The sequence below is a fragment of the Dermacentor silvarum genome, chromosome 9, assembly GCF_013339745.2.
Source record: "Dermacentor silvarum isolate Dsil-2018 chromosome 9, BIME_Dsil_1.4, whole genome shotgun sequence".
Lineage (NCBI taxonomy): Eukaryota > Metazoa > Arthropoda > Arachnida > Ixodida > Ixodidae > Dermacentor > Dermacentor silvarum.
In genome coordinates this window covers 56,061,088-56,081,394 of record NC_051162.1, presented here as the reverse complement: position 1 = coordinate 56,081,394, position 20,307 = coordinate 56,061,088, and the positions used below count along the sequence as shown (strand labels likewise).

The 20,307-nt window shown below is 42.3% G+C and overlaps 1 long non-coding RNA gene across 1 annotated transcript; it reads right to left on the bottom strand.

Annotated features, from left to right (window-relative positions):
* Positions 1 to 469: 469 nt before the first annotated feature.
* Positions 470 to 19,233, bottom strand: LOC125940370 (uncharacterized). The gene is made up of 3 exons (XR_007463596.1): positions 19,185 to 19,233; positions 1,972 to 2,111; positions 470 to 660 (listed from the first exon to the last, which is right to left on the bottom strand). It is a non-coding gene; the product is annotated as an uncharacterized LOC125940370 (long non-coding RNA).
* Between the last annotated feature and the right edge of the window lie 1,074 nt (positions 19,234 to 20,307).

The window sequence follows — 20,307 nt, the reverse complement described above, 5'->3', positions numbered from 1 at the left end:
CACAGTATTACTGTGTGTGATGATATTAGGAAAAAAGATGCACAGGCATGAGGTGGTGTTCGCATGCGCAGGGCAGCTAGGTATAATTAGCGATTTCAAACGGGGGCATTATTGTCGCTGTTGACATAACGTGGAATAAATGCATACGTGGGGCTATAAGCCCGTTGGAAACAAAATTCCAAAAAATAAGAAAATGTTCTTTATTAAGATATTCACAGTAGCTGAGCAGTGCGACCTCCAAATGTATGTGTAACGAATGTGTAAAAATGCCGAATTATCTATGACAGATAAAGGTATTTTAGTATGATTTCACGGCTTTAACTCTGCAGCGTGATAAAATATTCCACAACGTAAGAGACGGTGACTGCTTGGAGACTGTGCACATCCACCGTTTACAGCATATATATAGACAACTGACACAGTCGTGCAGATTCAACCACATACTGACAATGTATTCCAGGCTACTATCAAGGTGTAGGTATTTCTGTGTATTCGGCGAAGCCGGTTCAGCTTGTGGTAGATCCACGGAACGAATGCCTCGATGCGCAAGAACACACTTGGAACGTCGCTACTGCCGCAGGAAAAGCCGTAAGAAGCCAAGCCAAGTAGGTACGTCAGACCGTCGCTGTCAGTGGTCATCGCCGGAGACGCCGTGTCTCCCTGGGAATAAAACAACGGCATTCAACTCGCGCCTCGAAAGCTTTATGCGCCTAATATGGCGTGACTTACAACCGGCACTCTAGGTAAATTACCAGCGATAAAAATTTATTCCAATCGTCTGACCTAATTCCTGTGATATTGTCTGAGGCCCAGTGTGTGTCATATGTCTGCACGGAGTAACGCAATAATATTATGCAGAAAAAGATCCAAATGTGTGCGTCAAAATTGAGGAGGCGATAGACTTTTTTCGCCGAGTCTTTGCAAGACGGCGCCGCAATAGTACGTATCATATAGAACCTGTGTGCAAGCGCGCTTCCTTGTAGGTTGCCTAGCCTCCCATGAAACAGCACAGTTTCAACAGGGCTTGCAGTAGAGGCACCATGCATGCAGTGCACCTAAAGGAGCCCACGTGTCAACTTAAGAATGTCAAGAAAATATTAACCCATAGGTAGCAAAATGACAAAAAATATGCACTCAATAGATTGTTCCCGGTATTAATTAGCATTAAGTTCTGGTACAAAACATTAATTACAGAAAAGTTGTAAGAAGCCAAGCCAAGTAGACCATCGCTGCCAGTTGCCATCACCGGTGACGCCGTGTCTCCCTGGGAACGAAACAACTACACGCAACTCACGCCTAGTAAGTTTAATGCACCGAATATCACGTAACTTACCATCAGGCTATCTAGTTATCTTACTTGCGATACAAATAAATTAAATAAAACTTTCAATAAAATTCTACAGAACGTTGGCCTCAACTGATACACAAAACCTGCTGGCTTTATAGAGAAAAGTTTCACCAGGAATGACATCAACAGTAGCAATTAGGTAATTGTGAAATTTGCGCTATGCAAAACACTCCTCTGTCTCGCTGTCACTAATTAGGAAAACGTGAAATTTATATGTGAATTTGGCCGCGGAGGCTTCATTCACCGTGCTTTTCTTTCGTAAGTGCTGTATCCTTTTGACTGAACGCCTTAGCTTAATAAGTTGTCCAAGTTTACACTTGACAGAAATCTCCTCATAAGAACAACTATACCCTAAAGACCTTTATGTGGGTGTGTGTGCATGACTACAGGACCTGAGAACCCCATTCACAAAAACCTGTTACGGTAGAATTGTTCGTAACAAAAATATTTCAGCGAATGCGATGTTGGACGCATGGCAAATGGCCTTACGAGACATAGCTCTGTAAGTTAGGTGCCTAATTCTCAAATTTACTTCTCGGTCACCGTAACACTTTCAGCGAACGTTTTTTTAGTTCGATGCTCCAGAGTGCTTCCTTTGTGCACTCTATGAAAAATTTGTTTACCTCACAGAGAGCTGTACTGTCTCTGGAGGCGCAAAACATGATGAGGTCGTCGTAGCCGTAGTTCTTGAATCGATGAAAACAGTCCTCACCGTCCAGGCCACGCATTGTTCCTCGATACAGCGACGTCTGTTCGGGCTCAGCTATTGTAAGAAAAATTCAAGTAAGCGATAATGTATATTAGGGCCCAATCGTTTACCAAATGTAAGCTCTTTTTCACAAAGAAAAAGATATTAGAAAACAAATAGCAAGAATGTGCACATTAATTCCCAAGTAGGTTTCTGCGCTCATGGTATTGACGCCACTTCAGACTTTCAGAGACTAACTTACATAATGTTATTCATTTTCGTAATTAAAAGCGTCACGCAATGTAAACCCACATATTTAACTGAAAAGAGGCTATAAAATTAGACGTACAATATACGAATGTTATAGACATTTTACCGCAATAATCATTCCGGTTGTCGTGACGTAGCAAGGTGTCCTGCTTTAGGGCGCATTCACACTTGCGACTAGGCGAGGTCGCGCGACCAATTGCGACTGGCGACCAGAAAACTACTCAACACGAACGATGTTCACACTTACAAATGCGACCGACGAGTCGCTAAACCTAAATGTATCACGATAGGCCGTTCACGTCTGCTTGAAATGTCATCGCCGCGTAAAATAAGCTGCAGCGTTACGGACGTCCTGTTCCTTCGCATCTGATTGGTTCAGCTGTTCTGCGACTGCGGTCGCGCGACTGAAAAATCTAGCAGTGAGCGACTGGCCCGAAACGGTCGCATTTCGAGAAAAGCGGCCATTTGCAACTACTTGCGACTGGTCGCTTTGCGACCAACTTGGTCACGCGACCTCGCCTAGTCGCAAGTGTGAATGGGCCCTTAAACCTTACACTTAACGAGCACACTTACCTTGACACTATAAGTTCTCCATGTACGCTTCAGGAATTAAGTGCCAGTATTTTAATCCTTCGACAGGTATTCCCATAAGAGAATGCAAAAACGAGGAACGTCTTTTATTGTAGTCCTTTATTGAACTCTAAATAAGCCTACGCATAGCTTCATTCTCCAGAAACACTTGTTTCACAAGCTACTCAACTCACCCAAATTCAATGACGCTGCGGTCATTGCGGATGAAAAGTATTATTTTGTAAAAATAAGATTTGTGACCTACAAGATATTATCCTTACACAATAGAAGTGCGAAAGAAATATGTCGCGATATTTGTGACCTGAAACTAAAATATAAAAGTTAGAAGAAAGATTGCTCGTAATCTTTGATGAAAGCGATTGTATTGGCGAAGAAAATTTTGCGATTCAATTATATAAATAAATTTTAACAGCAAAATTGCAATTTATATAGATTTGTATCTAAAATTGCGACAGTATGTCTCAAAAAGGAACAATATCGGGAAAGCAGAGGCCGTTCCGTATCTAAACGGGTTTCCGAAAACCCCCTTTTTTCTCCCCCGGTAACATTGGAACAAGCTGCAGAGTGTGCTCATTAGCAGGTTTTTCTTAATGGGATTGGATATGTTTCCTAATATTCAGAAGACTTTTTCAAAACCAGATTCTATAAAGAATTTGTCAGTACGTATAGAATCGATAGAACTGCTAGCAACAACTGTTATACTTCGGATCAATTAAGGTTCTAAGTATATTAATTGTTTAATTGATGATTATTTGTGTTGTTTGCGTTGCAACTCTTCAATGTGTCAGCCATTACGTTGTACCCAGACCCACATACAGCGAGGAGGAGGAGGAGGAAAGAACTTTATTTTGTTAATTTGCTTAGTGAGGGGTGGCTACCAGGTGGTGCCTTACAGCGAACATACAGCGAACCTGCGGTGTGATGAAGGTATCTGACTTAAATCAATAAATAAAAATTATGCGCACAGAAAATCCTGATGAGGATGCATACACAGCACGTGTTAATTGAAACATCGTGGGAGGTGCGTAAGCTGCCTGGTATTATAAATTTCTGCATTAATAATACGCGAGCCAAACGTGACGCTGGTGTCTGCGTGCACCGTTGGCTTGGTTGTTGAGTGACCATCGAATTAGTGGGCTCATTCATTTAACACAACTGTACTTCGTTGCCTCGCTGGGCTATGGTTGGGCATTTGGGCATTGGGTAGTTTGGGCTATGGATGGGTATTCATGCTCATCTGATGTCCGCGCGTAAAATGGGGGACCAACATAATTAGAAGAAACGTCCGCAGTGCTGTTTATGTGTCTCCTATGTTCATCCCTCGATATAAAAATAAATAAGTTGGTACTGAGGTATAAAGTCCCATACCAGGATATTAGAAGACATGCCATTCGCGGGCAAGCAAGCGCCTCAGCACGCTCGCTTGCCCTCGAGGTGTTCATAACTCTGAGGACCGCTCAGCGGTGTTCAATTGGACATTAATGCTTTCGCATTCAGAACTCATACGAAGTGCATAGGTGTCCTCGTATTTTTTGTGTAATTAGCAAAGTAATTATTATATAGAACGCGTTTTCTTGTGGCTGGAGACTATGAACGAGCAAACTCCTTTGCTCTCGTAATTGTATATTGTACCAGTTTTAGACCTGGAACATCTTTGAAATTGGTACGAGGTGGACACTTGCTAAAGCCACACGTAACGAAAACATGTTGCAGCCTTATCGTCTATATGTCTACAATCGTACCGCATACGCACCTTACTAATTGGTATCGTTGTTTAGTGAAGGAAGCCATTACTCTATCGTGCATGCATCGTGTGCACACATGGCGCTATTCTCACGCCTGGTAGGATGCAAGCGCGCGGCGTTCACTGAGGCGTAACTTGGCAGTAAGACTAGATCCGAGCGGAGTGGTCGCGCTTGAGAGAGCTCAATATTCGATAGAAAGTGTAGTAAATCTAACTCATACCAGTACTCATCAGGGGCTATAAGGCCTACAAGTGTGCAATTCGTTGCGGAATTTTTTTTAACAGTGGTGCTGTTTAAGCCGACCGTTAGTCCGTGGGTCGAGTAGAGAAAATGTGGGCCGATCCTGGCGGTAGTGCACAAAGGGTCGAAGCGCAATGGTACAATACCCCTGTGAACTAGAGAAGCTGAGCCTGGCTAAGTCTAGTTAAACATGGTTGGGACTACTTAAGCTTATTGAGTCATCGATAGCCAATCGATAGCCAATCAATACCTAATTGATAATCAACAAATAATCAATAAATTCCGGGAAGTGCTGGGATGAGTTGGTAGTGCTTAGCCTAGCCAAATACCTGGCCAACACCTTGCGATATCTAATCGATAGCCAATCAATAGCTAATCGATAATCTACAAATCAATAAATTCCAGAAAATGCTGGGAATGACTTCGTATTGCTAAGCCTAGCCCAAACACGTGGCCAATAGCTTGCGATAGCGAATCGATAGCTAATCAATAGCTAATCGTTAATCGACAAATAATCAATAAATTTCAGGAAGTGCTAGGGATGACTTGGTAGTGCTTAGCCTTGCCCAAATACGTGGCCAATACCTTGCGATAGCCAATCGGTAGCCAATCAATAGCTAATCAATTCAGGAAAATGCTGGGGATGACTTGGTAGTGCATTGCCTAACCCAAATACGTGGACAATAGCTTGCGATAGCCAACGATAGCCAATCAATAGCTAATCGATCAATAATCAATAAATTCCGTAAAATGCTGGGGTTGACTTGGTAGTCCATAGCCTAGCCCAAAAGCCAGGACAGGCTTGGTGCCCATAAGCTCCGCTGTCTGTCTTAAGCATTGCGCCCCCAGTGCGAGCTACGCTAAGATTTTTTTTATTCCAAGGCTATGCCCCCCCCCCCCCCCCCTGCGTTCAACAGATATAGTCCGGAAAAGGTGTAATGAGACTCGGGCAGCAAGGCAGAGGAATATCGATCTCTTTTTACCATGTCGTCACGTGTCCGTCTCGAAAGGGAACGCCAGTAAGGGCGTCCCAACCTACTACTACTGGCGCAGGCTCGAGCGGCGCAGTGCAGTCTCTGGCAACATGCACCATCAGGGGGGCCATTTCTTTGCCCTAGTGCCCAAACAGCCTCACAAGAGAAAAGGGCCTGCTGCAAATTAGGACAAAGCGCGATTGCAAAATTGGACCGTAGACGTCCATAACCTGTAACATAAGATAGCCCATAAGCTTCCTAAAGTAATAATAAATTTAACTTTTCATAATAATTTAACATTTCACTACGTCCATTTATGTAGCCTAGTGCTAAGGTAGAAAGTTGGGCTTGTTGGTAACGAGCATAATAAGACATGATAATTAGCGTAACAAGAGAGAGACTAAAGCTAGAACATAGCATAAAGCTAGACCCGCGTTTTTTCTTTAGTCCCCGAGTCCCTGGGACCACGCGAATGGTCCCCCGCCCTCCCCGTGCCAAAAACAAAAAAAAAAAACCTAGCGTGCGCCCGTGTTTTTTCTTCAATCCCTGTCTTCATACGTTAGTGATCATCTATTATTGTGGCCTAGGACCCCACACCACCTGCAGCATGCACAAGACGGTTGACATACCCCACTGCGGCCTACTCGATGCAGCCTACCCGATTTTTAGCGGCATGGTCATAAACATGCCTGTCATTTCCTCTTGCGAGCAAATTCGTTTTCGATAAGATAGAGTAGAAACGGCAGCAAATGATGTTGCACCACACGAAGCACAGTTGTGCCACTCGGTCGGTACATGATTAAATTGGGAGGCATTCAGCGGAAAATAAACATACAAGTCAATCGGAAACAACGGGACAAAACTAGCATTTGTAACCAGAAAATTTACAACGCTAAGGTATCATGTAAGGCGGCTGTCGATGATATATAGTTGGCACTGTGCTCAAGAAACACCTACCCATGCCCCTAATCCCACGCATCACAACCATCAAAGCCACTGGTAAGGCGCTACCTAACTATCCGTTACGAATATTTTTCTGTCATAATCCGCCCTGTAGAATGCATGATGCAGAAATAAACATCAGTCACTTAGGAACCGCAGCTCTTAACAACATCCCTCTTACGTACACGTCTTCGTCATTTATTACCTTTTTCGAATCATTGAGAAGGACAAGGGCGTCACCTGTACGTTGCAAGTATCAGTGACAAAGATGTGATGGTGTTTAAGTCCGTAGCATGGATTGTTTAAGAATATTTTAAGTGACGTTGGTTCAGTACCAACGATATTGACTCATGTTATTTTTAAATATATTATTTTCAGTCATTTACAGTGCGGCGCGACAAGCCATTCTGGCCGGTTTATATGTAACTATATCGAACTGACAATATTATATTTTCTTTTATTTCGGCTTTCGGACACCACCTTCAAATTCTGTGCATGTCTTCCCGCAGGGCACTTCAAAATTTCAGGCTATTGATATTAAGCCAGCTCGCTTTTATAAAGCACGTATTTGCACTTTCGTAAGCCTGATTTTTTTTTTTACTAAAAGTTGCAGGTTCGAAGAAAAAAAAAAGTGCACATACATGTTTGAGAACCCCACACCTCGTTTGGCTGCATGACTTGGCAGCGTGGAGCTGCGATGTTTAATTGAATTCAATTGCCCTAAATACAATAGAGGAAATACCAAACAAGTTTTTTGGACCCGCAGACTATGGCTCCAGGTCGAAAAACTCAAGGATTACCCAAATTAGCAGTGCCAATAGATGGCCACCATGGCAAGAATATATACACATCAGGAAAGCTTAAATCGCATTGAAAATACTAATAGCAGGACAACAGAAGGAGCAAAACATTTAGTATCTTAATGCAAATAAAACATCAACAGCGTTAAGCATATTACCAAGCATATAATTCGAATACAAGGCTCAGATAGTACAGTTTACCAAGGAATTTGCATTCTGTGATTATTTGATGTCTATCGGTACAGAGTTTCAGACACGGGCTGCAAAAGTTTGTATTCGACGAGAGGGAAGCCTTTTTAGTGCTACGGAATGGACAAGGGAATATGGTGCTATAGAAAGGGTTATTAAGTCTGACTACTCTATCTACGGTCGTAGCTATTTTTTGTTGGCGCGAGAGATCCAAAGGTAGAATTTGTACGCCGTGAAACATTGGTTTGCATAGGTTATTTTTTGTGGGAAGCGTTAAATATTGGTTTTATTGCCCTTTCTTTTGTAACCAAGGTATTGTGTCTAAATAGCTTTCGTAGGTCCGACCCCGTAACTCAATACAGTATCTAAAATTGTACCGTTCCGTATGGTAATCGGGCGCCCAAGTTGCCTGCTTCCAGGGTGCACTAGGTGTGTGTTCCTTGTCGTCATACGGGTTAAAAGCGAATTGCGAGACGCGGAACAGGGGCAGATCAAAATAATCGGGCGCAAGATCCAGCGGCAATATTAGAGCATACAGCAATAAATTGTTCAAGCCAACGAAAGCGGTCAACAGTCACACCGATGTATTTAGGTAAGGTTGTGTAATTTACTAAGCCGTGAGGAATTTTATTCTTATGGAGTTAGCGTCAGTAACTTTATTGCATGAGAAAATTATTATAAATTTCGTTTTCTTAGCATAAATCGTTAACTAGTTCTTAGGCAACCATTCTTTGTTTTTAATACCTCGGAATTTGTCTTCCTTTCGACTTCGTGAGAACCATCGCCAGCTTTAATCATCGCTGTATGGTCAGTGCACGTCAGAATATCGGCAGTGCTTAGGGCTAGCAGTAAATCAGTGGCGAATAGTGAAAAGAACATTGGCCCTAATACGTATCCCTGGGATACTCCGAGGCTTATTGGTCCGAGTGAGTATATTGCATGCCGTTTATAACGTACGAAAAACGGGGCTTTTAAATAAATCAAACGTTTTACCTTTAAGCAGTTGTGCTGTAATTTATGTAGCAGAATTGTACGGTCAACGGTCTCGAAAGCATTCGTGATGTCAAGGAAAATAGTTGTGACAATCTCATTACTTTTTAATTCTCTGTTCGCTAGTTCACATAAAGTGAGGACAGCGTAGGAAGTTGAGTAATAGGGCATGTCTCTATGCCGACGGGGGCAAATCATGTTATGTGTCCAAAAAAATTTGCAAATGCGCACAGCGAGAAGTTTTCGAAAATCTTATTCTTACACTTGGGATAGATATCAGCCTCTAACTAGAAGCATCATAACGATCTCTGGCTTTGAATAAGGGCATAAATTTCGTTCTTTTAAATAGTAATAGGTAGGTTGACGATTCTATCGAATGAATAAATGTGCGACACAAAAGGGAGCCTAAAATGCAAACGTTGTCTTCGATCAGACGTACGGTAATACGGCCGAAACTAGCTGCTTTATTACTAGGCATTGTGCTGTGAGAAAATAGCTAAAATGTGCAAAATTTCTAATTGCCAAAAATTACATAGCGCATGAAAGGCTCCACAGGGCCTAATAAATCTATTTAGAAGTGTTGCATTATTGGCTCTGTCTCATAAAGTATAGGCCTGTAAGTATTCTCCTTTAAACTACTACATGCTACCGCCTGCTACCGAAGCAAGATCCTTGCATGTAACCGAGGTTATGCTGAGATGCGGTAGATGAACAGGAACTTGTTGGTTGAGCACGCACGTACACAAGAAACGATACTTTAGTGCCTACGTTTCGGCCGGGTCCGGCTTTCGTCAGGGTCTGACGAAGGCTGAACCTCGGCCGAAACGTAGGAAATAAAGTATCGGTTTATTTTTCATACGTGCGTCCTCAACCTACAAGTTTCCATGTATATATATATATATATATATATATATATATATATACAGGGTGTTTCAGCGAACACTTTCAAAAATTCTTAAAGGTTGCCTGTGGCAGATAGCCCAATTTTAGTTAATGAGCTGGTCTACATGAAGAGGCGGACATTACTTCCACAAAAAATCGAAATGCATAATCGAATAATTAGCAAAAATTCACTAATTAAATTTTATCTAATTACCTGATGGCGCATATGGCAATTTACAAATTGTAGCCGTGGAGTTCGCAAGGCGCATCCACTTGGAATTAATTCTCAGGATGACACCAGTTTCGAGATATTCATTCCCGAACTTTGCGAAGAAATGCATTGGCCTTCCAGTTAGTTTCTTAACAAAACGTCGCATTATGCATTGAAGCACAAAATTAACTGGAACGCAAGTGCATTTCTCCGCAAAGTTCGGGAATGAATATCTCGTAACTGGTGTCATCCTGAGAATTATTTCCAAGTGGACCCTCCTTGCGAACTCCACGGCTACAATTTGTAAATTGCAGTATGGGCCATCAGGTAATTAGTTAAAAACTGAATTAGTGGATTTTTGATGATTAGTCGATTATGCATTTCGATTTCTTGTGCAAGTAATGTCCGCCTCTTCGTGTAGACCAGCTCACTAACTAGAATTGGGCTATCCGTCACAGCCAACCTTAAATAAATTTTTGAAGGGTTCGCTGAGACACCCTGTATATATATATATATATATATATATATATATATATATATATCCTATTACGCCGACTCAGTGGCCCAAGTTGCCTGCTTCCCTGGCGCACTAGGCGTGTGTTCCTTGTGGTCATGCCGTCGCTCGGTTGCGTGCTAACATCAGCACCAAGTCCGCAATGCAATCTGCGTCGGCCTCTGTTTATCATGCAGATTCGATTCTTTCGCCCATTTTTGCTGTGCCCACTGCTGCAAAAAACAGCCCTAGGGATCCTTCGCCTGTAGCAGCGAACAGCAGTGGGAGGACACTATAGAACATGCGGGACATCCGCAATAATCCTTGTGGCTACGTTATAAAACAAGCAGCTTTCTGTAGCGGCGCCGTAGCCAAGATGGCGGATAGCGCTTTGCGCCGAGTCGATAGGTGGTGCTCGACATTTTGAATATACTATATTAAATATTACAGTAGTTGCCCTAAGTAAACGGCTAATCTTAACTGCTTATGACTTTGAACATCTATACCAGAGACTCACTAGGGTTTATAATGTGTCGTTTAAAGTGTATTTCCAAGTTAAGTATGTGTAATTTCAGGGTTATTTGTTAGCAGACTTAGGCTCACAGCTACCAGTGCTTGCCTACAACACCTGGCTATAAGCATTGCACCGAGAGGCATTAGGTGTGTTTACGAGCACTGCGAAAAGGCACACAGAAATGTTCACTATATAATAAGGTGCACAAGTACAAAGTTCGAATTACTGTTTTCCTTGTCGTTTTATTGAGAAACCATGCATCGTTCTCTGAGATTTTTAATGCAGCTGTGGAGCTACCATTTACGTTATTCCATCATGCCTTAGGACAGATTGTAATGAACAGCCAAACTAATTAACCACACAGCAATGGGAGGCTAGATAAATTTTATCCATTTTTGGGCAAGCTCCCCCATTTCAGTTCCTCGAACAACTAGCCAGTATGCATGCAGACAACAGCATGAGTCATTACTCGTAGTTACGCTACGAAACGAAATTGTACATACTGTTATAAGTAAAGCGATAAACCAAGTGCTGCTGACAGAAAGATGCGAAAAACAGTTTTTGGCAAGCCATAGAACGCCTGCAAGTGAATTCACAAAGTGATAATTGTGAGCCACTATACTCCATGACAAACCTTACTCAGCGTTATTTAGGGATTTATAACTGGAATAAATATGACGTTCTTAAACGAATTTCATCGAGGATGATATGCTCTAGTGATGCAGATAAATACATCTGCTTGAAGGACGTGTCCACAAGGAGCGAAGAGCACGAGGAGGGAGGCATTAAAAACATTCGTGAACTACATCTCATCAACGAGCACATGTTCATCAGTCTCCAACGCATGGCGCACTTCGAATAAAGCGTATAGGCAAGATGGATGCACAAGCACAGTTTCTGGAAGAATACGTCCGCAGAAAAAAAAAGATGACCGTGATGTATAGTTTTCATGATGCAGCAGTGACTGACGACGATCCAATCACCGTCTAACGGCATCCAGAAGGAGAAGGAATGCAGTTGGGAATCGGGGCATTGATTGCGAGTTCTCTTTCGAGGCCTGTGATGTGCTGTTCTGAAGCGATGGTATTCAGAGATCCGTCATCAGCCTTCCGACTTGAAAAGGCGCTGTGGTTGTCGTCGCATCGGCTGTGCTCCGTGCGCACCCGAGACACCAGGCGAATCGGACCGCGCATATCCACGAGCAGTGGTATTCTAGCGACCGTGAAGAATGACATGCGGTGTCTCCGTGGCAGCGGTCTGATCTCCTGCCGCGCCTGCAGTGAGCACCATGACTCGCCGGAGTGCACCTGGGCCCTTTTCTGGCAGTGCGACAAACAAGACATTGTCTTTCCCATGTTCTCTCCAGTTTGTTCAAGCACAATAGCTCTGCCTCAGCTTGGTCTACTTGCCTTCGGTTTCGCCAATGCGCACTTTAGCCTCTGACCGCCGTTTATTAACAGCGGCACTTACTATCTGAAAACACTGAAAGTGCTAACATCCTATAGCGCTCGCAGTTTCCTTGAAAACTTGACAGAAACGATTGAGATTATAGTTTAACTTTTTTGAGCTTGAATAAAGAAAAATAGGAAACTTGGTGGAACACACCGCAAATAATGCTTGAACGAGTTGTTGGTGTCTTTCGGGGCAATAGAATTCTGCACCGCAATGGCCTAATAGGCGCAGCTCAGTTGACAAACAGAGATTCCTGTCGAAAAGCTGAAGGACAAAGTTAGTGCTTCTCCATTTTCTTCAACATTTTTTTTTTTTTTTTTGCATCAGGAGCGTAAAGATAGGTTTCAGTTCTTAGGATCGCGGCTTCAACGACAAGCTGGCTGATGTACACTCGGAAAGCTCAGAAGCCCGTAAAATATCAAGTAAAATATTGTCCTGTCCATCCGTACTCTGTTTCCCTATAGTTCAGCTGAACGGCTCAGGGTTTCTAGGGGTTTGCTCTGACGCCCTGCCGCAGTGGCTCGAAAATGGTGGCAAATTGGCAGCTTGCTAAAATCACCTGAATAAGGTTAGTGCTCCTTTCCAGTGCAGGGAAGCAGGTTCTGCAAGGTCTTTTTTCTGAGCATATCACATTCTGTTCGCTGTTCGGCTGGAAAACACTGCATTCGTGGTCATCATATTAAGGAACCAAAGCAATCGACGTCCACCTGGTAAAGTTGTCTTGAAAGGTTGCCGTGCTGAATCTTCACAAAGCACATCGTTGGTTCTCGCTAAGAAGCTCGAAGGCGTGATGAAACGGCTTCTGTCGGTATCCCATCGCTAGTATTCTAGGAAAGGTACATGGTCGTAGCATGTTCTTATAAAGAAGCACTGAGCTCAGCTTCTACACAACACAAGCAAAGGAGCCGACTTTAAATAAATTTCACTTGACGCTGCGGCGCCTGCACCAACTGTCTCCGTCCCTCTCCAAAACACGTCTGTGAGTCCAACGGCATCGTCTCTTCACAATGAGCGGGCGACTTACGCGAATTGTTGCTGTCCAGCAAACGGCAAGTGATTTTTTGTCACGGTGCCGCTGAAAGGATCCTTCGGCTTGGCCACTTCGCTCAATCGATGCACTTCTTTTTTTTCCCCGACACTCCCACGCCAAGACTTGTTGCCTTGGACACGGTGCGTCAACCGTTCGCCCATTTTCATAACGATGTGTGCGTAGTCCCGCGGTCAATATATGGCGATACACACCGAGTTGCGCTGTTCCATATCACTTTGGAGAGACTGTCGAAGCATCCCTCGATTATCGACAAATAGCACATTTGTTGCGACTGCATGCATAATGAATGATGCGTGCTTTCTCCTTCCTTGTGCCCTCGTAAGAGCCACATCTTCCTTGTATTGAATAAATTCTCCGGCATAACGAGCAGCATCCGACGGCGAAATCATTCTAACTGCCAACGCGTGCCGTTCTGTGCTATATACGTAGCCGCACAGACGTACGCATTTCTGCCAATATATTACAGGGTGTTTCAGCGAACACTTTCAAAATTATTTAAGGTTGCCTGTGGCAGATAGCCCAATTCTAGTGAATCAGCTGGTCTACTCGAAGAGGCGGACATTACTTGCAGAAAAAATTGAAATGCATAATCGACTAAGCAACAAAAATTCACTAATTAAGTTTTTAACTAATTACCTGATGGCCCATATTGCAATTTACAAATTGTAGCCGTGGAGTTCGCAAGGAAGATCCACTTAGAATTAGTTCTCAGGATGACACCAGTTTCCAGATAATAATTCCCGAATTTTGCGGAGAAAATGCATGGGCGTTCCAGTTAATTTTGTGCTTCAATGCATAAAGCGACGTTTTGTTAAGAACCTAACTGGAACGCCAATGCATTTCTCCGCAAAGTTCGGGAATTAATATCTCGAAAGTGGTGTCATCCTGAGAATTCGTTCCAAGTGGATCCGCCTTGCGAACTCTACGGCTACAATTTGTAAATTGCAAAATGGGCCATCATGTATTTATTCAAAACTTAATTAGTGAATTTCTGTTAATTATTCGATTATGCATTTCAAATACTTGTGCAAGTAATGTCCGTCTCTTCGAGTAGACCAGCTCATGAACTAGAATTGTGCTATCTGCCGCAGGCAATCTTTAAGAACTTTTGAAAGTGTTCGCTGAAACACCCTGTATATTTGCAAACATTAATAAACGGATTCGGATTTCTGAGACAAATGACACATATGAAAGGAGTCCGTAAGGAGAGCCTCAGTGGAGCGCCGGATATTGACAACCAAGACAACGCAAGGTTTAGGCTTCATAGTAAATCCTACACGCTCAAGGTTATCCTTACATTACGGGGTGTCCGAGTTGAGCTTTTATAAACCTCTATAAGGTTCTATGGCCTCCGTAGGCCCGTTGGAATGGTTGCCTAGACGACCTACTAGCGTGCACAATATGGCATCTTCCCTTGCAGATCGAGGTTACACTCGGTAAATGCACTACTTATTTCGAAGGCATACAACAGGGCCAAATTTCACGTCCCTTCATTTTTCGTTCGTATTGTGGCCGTCTGTGTAAAGCTGCTAGAATAAGGACGCAATCGGCTGTAAATGTCTGCCTCACACGCACAACTATTTAGACAACAGCAAAGCTACCTTGATTGTTTAGAGATCGTTTTCGGAGCTTTTCAGTGCAGAATAGTGCTTGTAAGCATTTATTGCGTAAAAAAGGCTTCAGTTTCCAAGGTTGCGTTTCGTCATGGAATACTCTTAGAGAAAAAAGTTGCGTTTTTCTTTTAAATACGCTAGCGCATGTGTGTTTCACGCAATGTTAGTACCAACGCCAAAGGTGTGGGCAAAATGTTATCAATATTACATGGGCAGCACCAATTATTTGCAGCTCAGTAGTTTAGATGTACCGTCGTACATCAGAAGTAAGCGCGCTCAACACATACAAAGTGTCCCGGGAATTATCGTATTATCACGAGTAATCTCCGACACTAAAGGCCCTTTAACTTACCCATACACGCAGAAAGAGGGTAAGCGGAGGGAGGTGCAGGACCGACGTTTTGTTGTCCAAGCAGCAAAAGCACACAAATCGTGGTAGAGTAAATACCAGACCAGTTTAGCACGCATGCTTTCTAAACTCCGTCCGCTTGTGTGATAACATTTTGAACTAACGCAGGGGAATTAGCGAAGCCTATAAGAGTGAACTGGAATAAACTAAAATGTCGTGTAGCCGCTAAAAGTGCATTTGATGCGCAGAGTTTGGCTGTTTCAAGGACATGGTATTTTACTGCATTTGAAAAAATGGCAGTGCAAAAAACTAGGAGTTGGCGAATACGCGAAACATTCAAATAAGGAGTAAAATATTGTCCTAATAAATTTGAGCAATGGAATGATGAAAGTTCGAATATCTTTCGAGTAGCTTTTTAATACTTCACGTCGTCGATTGCGCATGATAAAACATGAAATTAAAGCAACAATATCATAACTTTCACCGCGTCTACCGCGGACATACAAACCTCTATAACCTCTACATATAAATTTCACGCCCCTTCATTTGTAGTTCGTATTGTGGCCGCCTGTGTAAATCTGCTAGAATAAGGACGCAATCGCTGTAAATGGCTGCCTCACACGCATAACTATTTAGACAACAGCAAAGCTAGGTTGATTGTTTAGAGATCGTTTTCGGACCATTTCAGTGCAGAATGGTGCTTGTAAGCATTTAATGCGTTTCGCATTTCGCATTTCGCGCTCAGAGGACCAGATTTGTTCAGGCGAAACCACAGTCACTAGTAATAATATTTTGTTGAGGCATGGTGTTCAGCAGCGAGTATGTTATGGTGCCATTTATAGATCGACCATTTGAGTCCTCTCGTCGAATTGAACGTGAATAAATTTCACTGCGAAATACTTTATACAATAATGACACCATATGCCGCAACCGTTATTACTAAAGAAAAATTTTTTGTTTCACATTTACCATGAACACTGACAAGCATAATTAGTTTAAATAAATTACATAGCAATTGGCCCACATAGCTGCCTTTCTAAACTTTATAACATCAAGTGTGTCTTTGCATTATCTCAAACGACCTAGGTTTGCGCACAAATTGCTCATTTGTTCTAACTGGTACCCTTGTGCTTTTAATACAGCACGTTTTCTAAACTGCAGTGTATTACGGGAAACTATCTATTGCTGTAAACAACAGGATATAAAAATCTTTTGACAATAATAAATGATAACAATGTTGCACATTATTCGCCAAACTTTCCCAAAATATTGCGTATTCGATTACGTTCACTTGTGACCCGAGTTCATTCGTATTAGATGATTCGTATATGATTAGGGCTAAAAAGCTATTCGCACAGCGCCACAAATAACGCTACACATTGTACAGATAGAAACCAGACTACAATGTTGTATTTTCCTCGTGATTACTGCTCTAAATACTGTTATGAGCCAGTATTCTTTTGGTTGTAGAACATGTTGAAGTGTACAGCGGAGAAGTTAAATAAGAGTGGTGTCTATTGTGGTACGATCTATATTATAATAGACACACACAAAGACGATGCATGACAAATGTATGCAGCAATCGCAGACTAACAACTGTTTATTCCACTTATGAAATCCGTTTGTCTCTCTTTTGTTACGTTTAGCGCTGTTGTCATGATGTCACACCAACTAAGGTTATTTTTCCTTCTAAAAATCAAGAATGCTTTACCAGTAGCAGCAGTTTGGTGTCATTCTGGAAATTCATTTAAAGTGGATGCGTCTTGCAAACTCACCGGCTACAATTCGTAAATTGCAATGTGTCGTAAAGTAATTAACTACGCAGTCAATTAGTGAATTTTTATTAATTAGTTGAATATGTGTTCTCGTGATAGAAATGTCCGCTTCGTCAAATAACCCAGCTAAACGATATGAATTATGCTACCTGCCACAGACGATTTTTAAAAATTCCGTAAAGCTTAATTTTGAACACCCGGTATATTAACCGTCTGCCTGCTATATTGAATCGCAGTGTATTCTGCAAATATTTGGCGGAAAGCGAGGTAGAGAGTAATGATTTGCCTGTATTTCACTATACGGAAAGATACTGCAGTTCTGCCGTGCGACTCCCAAAAATTCATTTTCAGATCCATATGCGAAAACACAAAAGAGCTTTCGCTATGCCTTCCTAAATGGGCAATACAATGACAAGTACGGCTATTACATTCTTTAACAGTAATGAGAGAGCAATGGTCGTCACTGCGTTCATTATTAGCCCGAGCAACAAAATGAGCAAGAATAGGTGCACCCGCACGAAGTTCACGACAAGCGTCTGTGCTCTCTGCTAGGCTCTTCTCACAAGCGTGGTCACGGTCAACCCGGTGACCAACTTGCCCACTCGTCTGCTGTATATCGCAAGTACACGTACAGTTAGGTAGTGTTAATGTCTATCGTAACTTTGAACATTTTAAAAACTAATTACTTTCGTGGGTCTTACCAGCCAACACCACCATCTCATTATAAGGCACGCTGTTGTGTACGACACCACACTAATTTTTGCCACTCTGGGGTTTTTAACGTGCGCGTAAATCTAAATTCAGGAACTATTCTGCATCTCGCTTTCAACAGAAAGCCGCCACCGCGGTTGGATTCCAACCCACGATCTCGACCTCAGCAGCGAGAAGCCATAGCAACTGAGCTACCGTCCGGTGTTTGGCACACTCTGTTTATCGTCTCTGTTTAAGCGCACTAAAACAATGTTTGGTAAAAAGAACACCGTAACCCAGATGAGCACGCTCTTGCCATCTCCGATTGACCGGCAGCCTGGTCAGCCAGATAACCGTAGCACAGACGGCGCCGTGCTCGGAATAAGGGCTGAGCAGACAACATTTACGTTAGGGTTGGTCTTTGCGTGCTTGCTCTTCCCCTCGCGGATTGCGTCAATCCGCCGCTGACGTGCCCGCCAGTCGATGATTCTGCGGGATGGCTAAATATTACATGATTGCACTCTGCCTGAAGAGGAAGCGTTAGCTCGGGCCAACTTCTATTTCTCTATTCATTTAAATGTAAAACGAGAAAATGCTTCTGTAAGACATTAGTCGGAGCAATTTGGGGAAAAAAAGTAGTTGCTATGAAACAGGGGTAAATTCTAGCAATCTTGAATTTTGTGTAGGAGAATGAGTCTTCTACAAAAATTGAAGTTTCATAAAAGTAGAAGCCCTAGCTTCAGAGATCTGTAGTTGCGCACCAAGAAAAATATTCCAGTTAGTAAACTGCGTCTGTTAGGGCATTCAAAGCGGATAAATGTGATGTAGTAGTTTATGGTTTCGTGAAACAGTTACAATGCTCACACAGTTTTCGCACAAGTCCCATTCAGTGAATGGGACTTGTGCATCGTTGCATTCAGTGAGTAGCTGTATATTTCACAGGTGTATAATACATCAATTCTGCCTGCTTTAGACCTCATTAGGTGCAGCCTACAGAACCTTAAAATCGTTTTTATTGCTGAGTTACCAAATTCTAAACTTGACACCTAATTTTTTTTAATTTCAAGAACGTTTTTGATACATTGATCGCATAAACTAAAAATCCCCTTGCTATATACTTCTACAGCCGAGTGGATCTTGACGTTCTCTTTTAAGTGCAACAAATCTCATCAAAATCGGTGCAGTGGCTGCTGAGAATAACTTCTCCGTTCTCGTTTATTTTTAAAGGAGCTGCCGAGCTAACGTTTCCTCTTAATGGCCGATTAGCTTCTCAATAAACGAAGTTTTTCGACTAATAAAATTGCATTAACTATTTTCGCAACTAGGCGTACTACGATATTTGCAGCATGTTTCAGCGGTGTTTTTGTCCACACCTACCTTTTTTAGCTGTTGTATTCACCTTTGGCTTTCCTTGGGTTGCTTCCTCTGCGACAAGTAAGAAAGCGCGATTTTGATGTCTGTAGCTCTCAAATAGCAATCGGGAAAATTGGAGCATTTTATCTTTATGTACAAGCCTTACATAGGGACTAACTGCAATTTCTTGTTTAAATACTAGATATGAAACGTACAAATCGTCTCAATACACAACCGCTGAACCGATTTCAATGAAATTTGAAACTTTTAAGAAAGAAAAGTGAACTCTCGCGTCTGCAGAAGCAATATTGTAATATAAAATTTCAGTTAACAGAATTGCCTAAAGTCAGTAAATGTCCAAAATTCAAGAACAGCGCTAACAAATTCATATTTGTGCCCCAAAAACAAGTACCACGTTTCCGTATACTGTTTCTGTTAGCACATCTGAAACGTACGTATTTCATACGTGAGTGTACATGCTAAGTGAAATCGTTGCAGCATTTGCGATGGTTTAACCAAAGCCATGCTCGTTAATGATTGATGTATTTCAGAGTAGTGTGCAGCACATCAGTTCTGTATTCTGCAGATATCTCAATCCGTGCAATTTAGAGAATGGCAATATCGTCTCGTAATGATTAGTTACAGAATTACACATCTGACAATGAGATATCCAAGAATTCATGTAAAAGAAATATTTGCCTGATAAATACTATGCTGCCTACAGGCAAAAATATTCACGTTTTTTTTAATGCAAGGAACACCATATTTCATGAAGTGGAGGCCACGCAGAAGATTTTGGAGGTAGGAGCTGTTGATGCAAAGCTACTGATGCGCGCTTCATTATAGACTGCTGCGGAAGGCAAGCCACACTAAAATTTAGAGCAGACGATGAGCCGCAATTTCTCAGCGATACGTTCTTTTGAATTGCAGTAATCGACAATGATCATACGCGTGGCGAAAGCATTTAAGTTTGTTCACTATGTCGTGTCATGAAATAAACTGCTATTCATGAAGCAATAAGCTGCCTATGCAGTATGGGCGTGCCAAAAACTTGTTTTCCTTTTTCCTGCAAGAAAACGTACCCTAATAAACTGGTTATTCCAAGGAAATGTGGCTCACACTCACTGCATAGCGATGGTTTCTACTT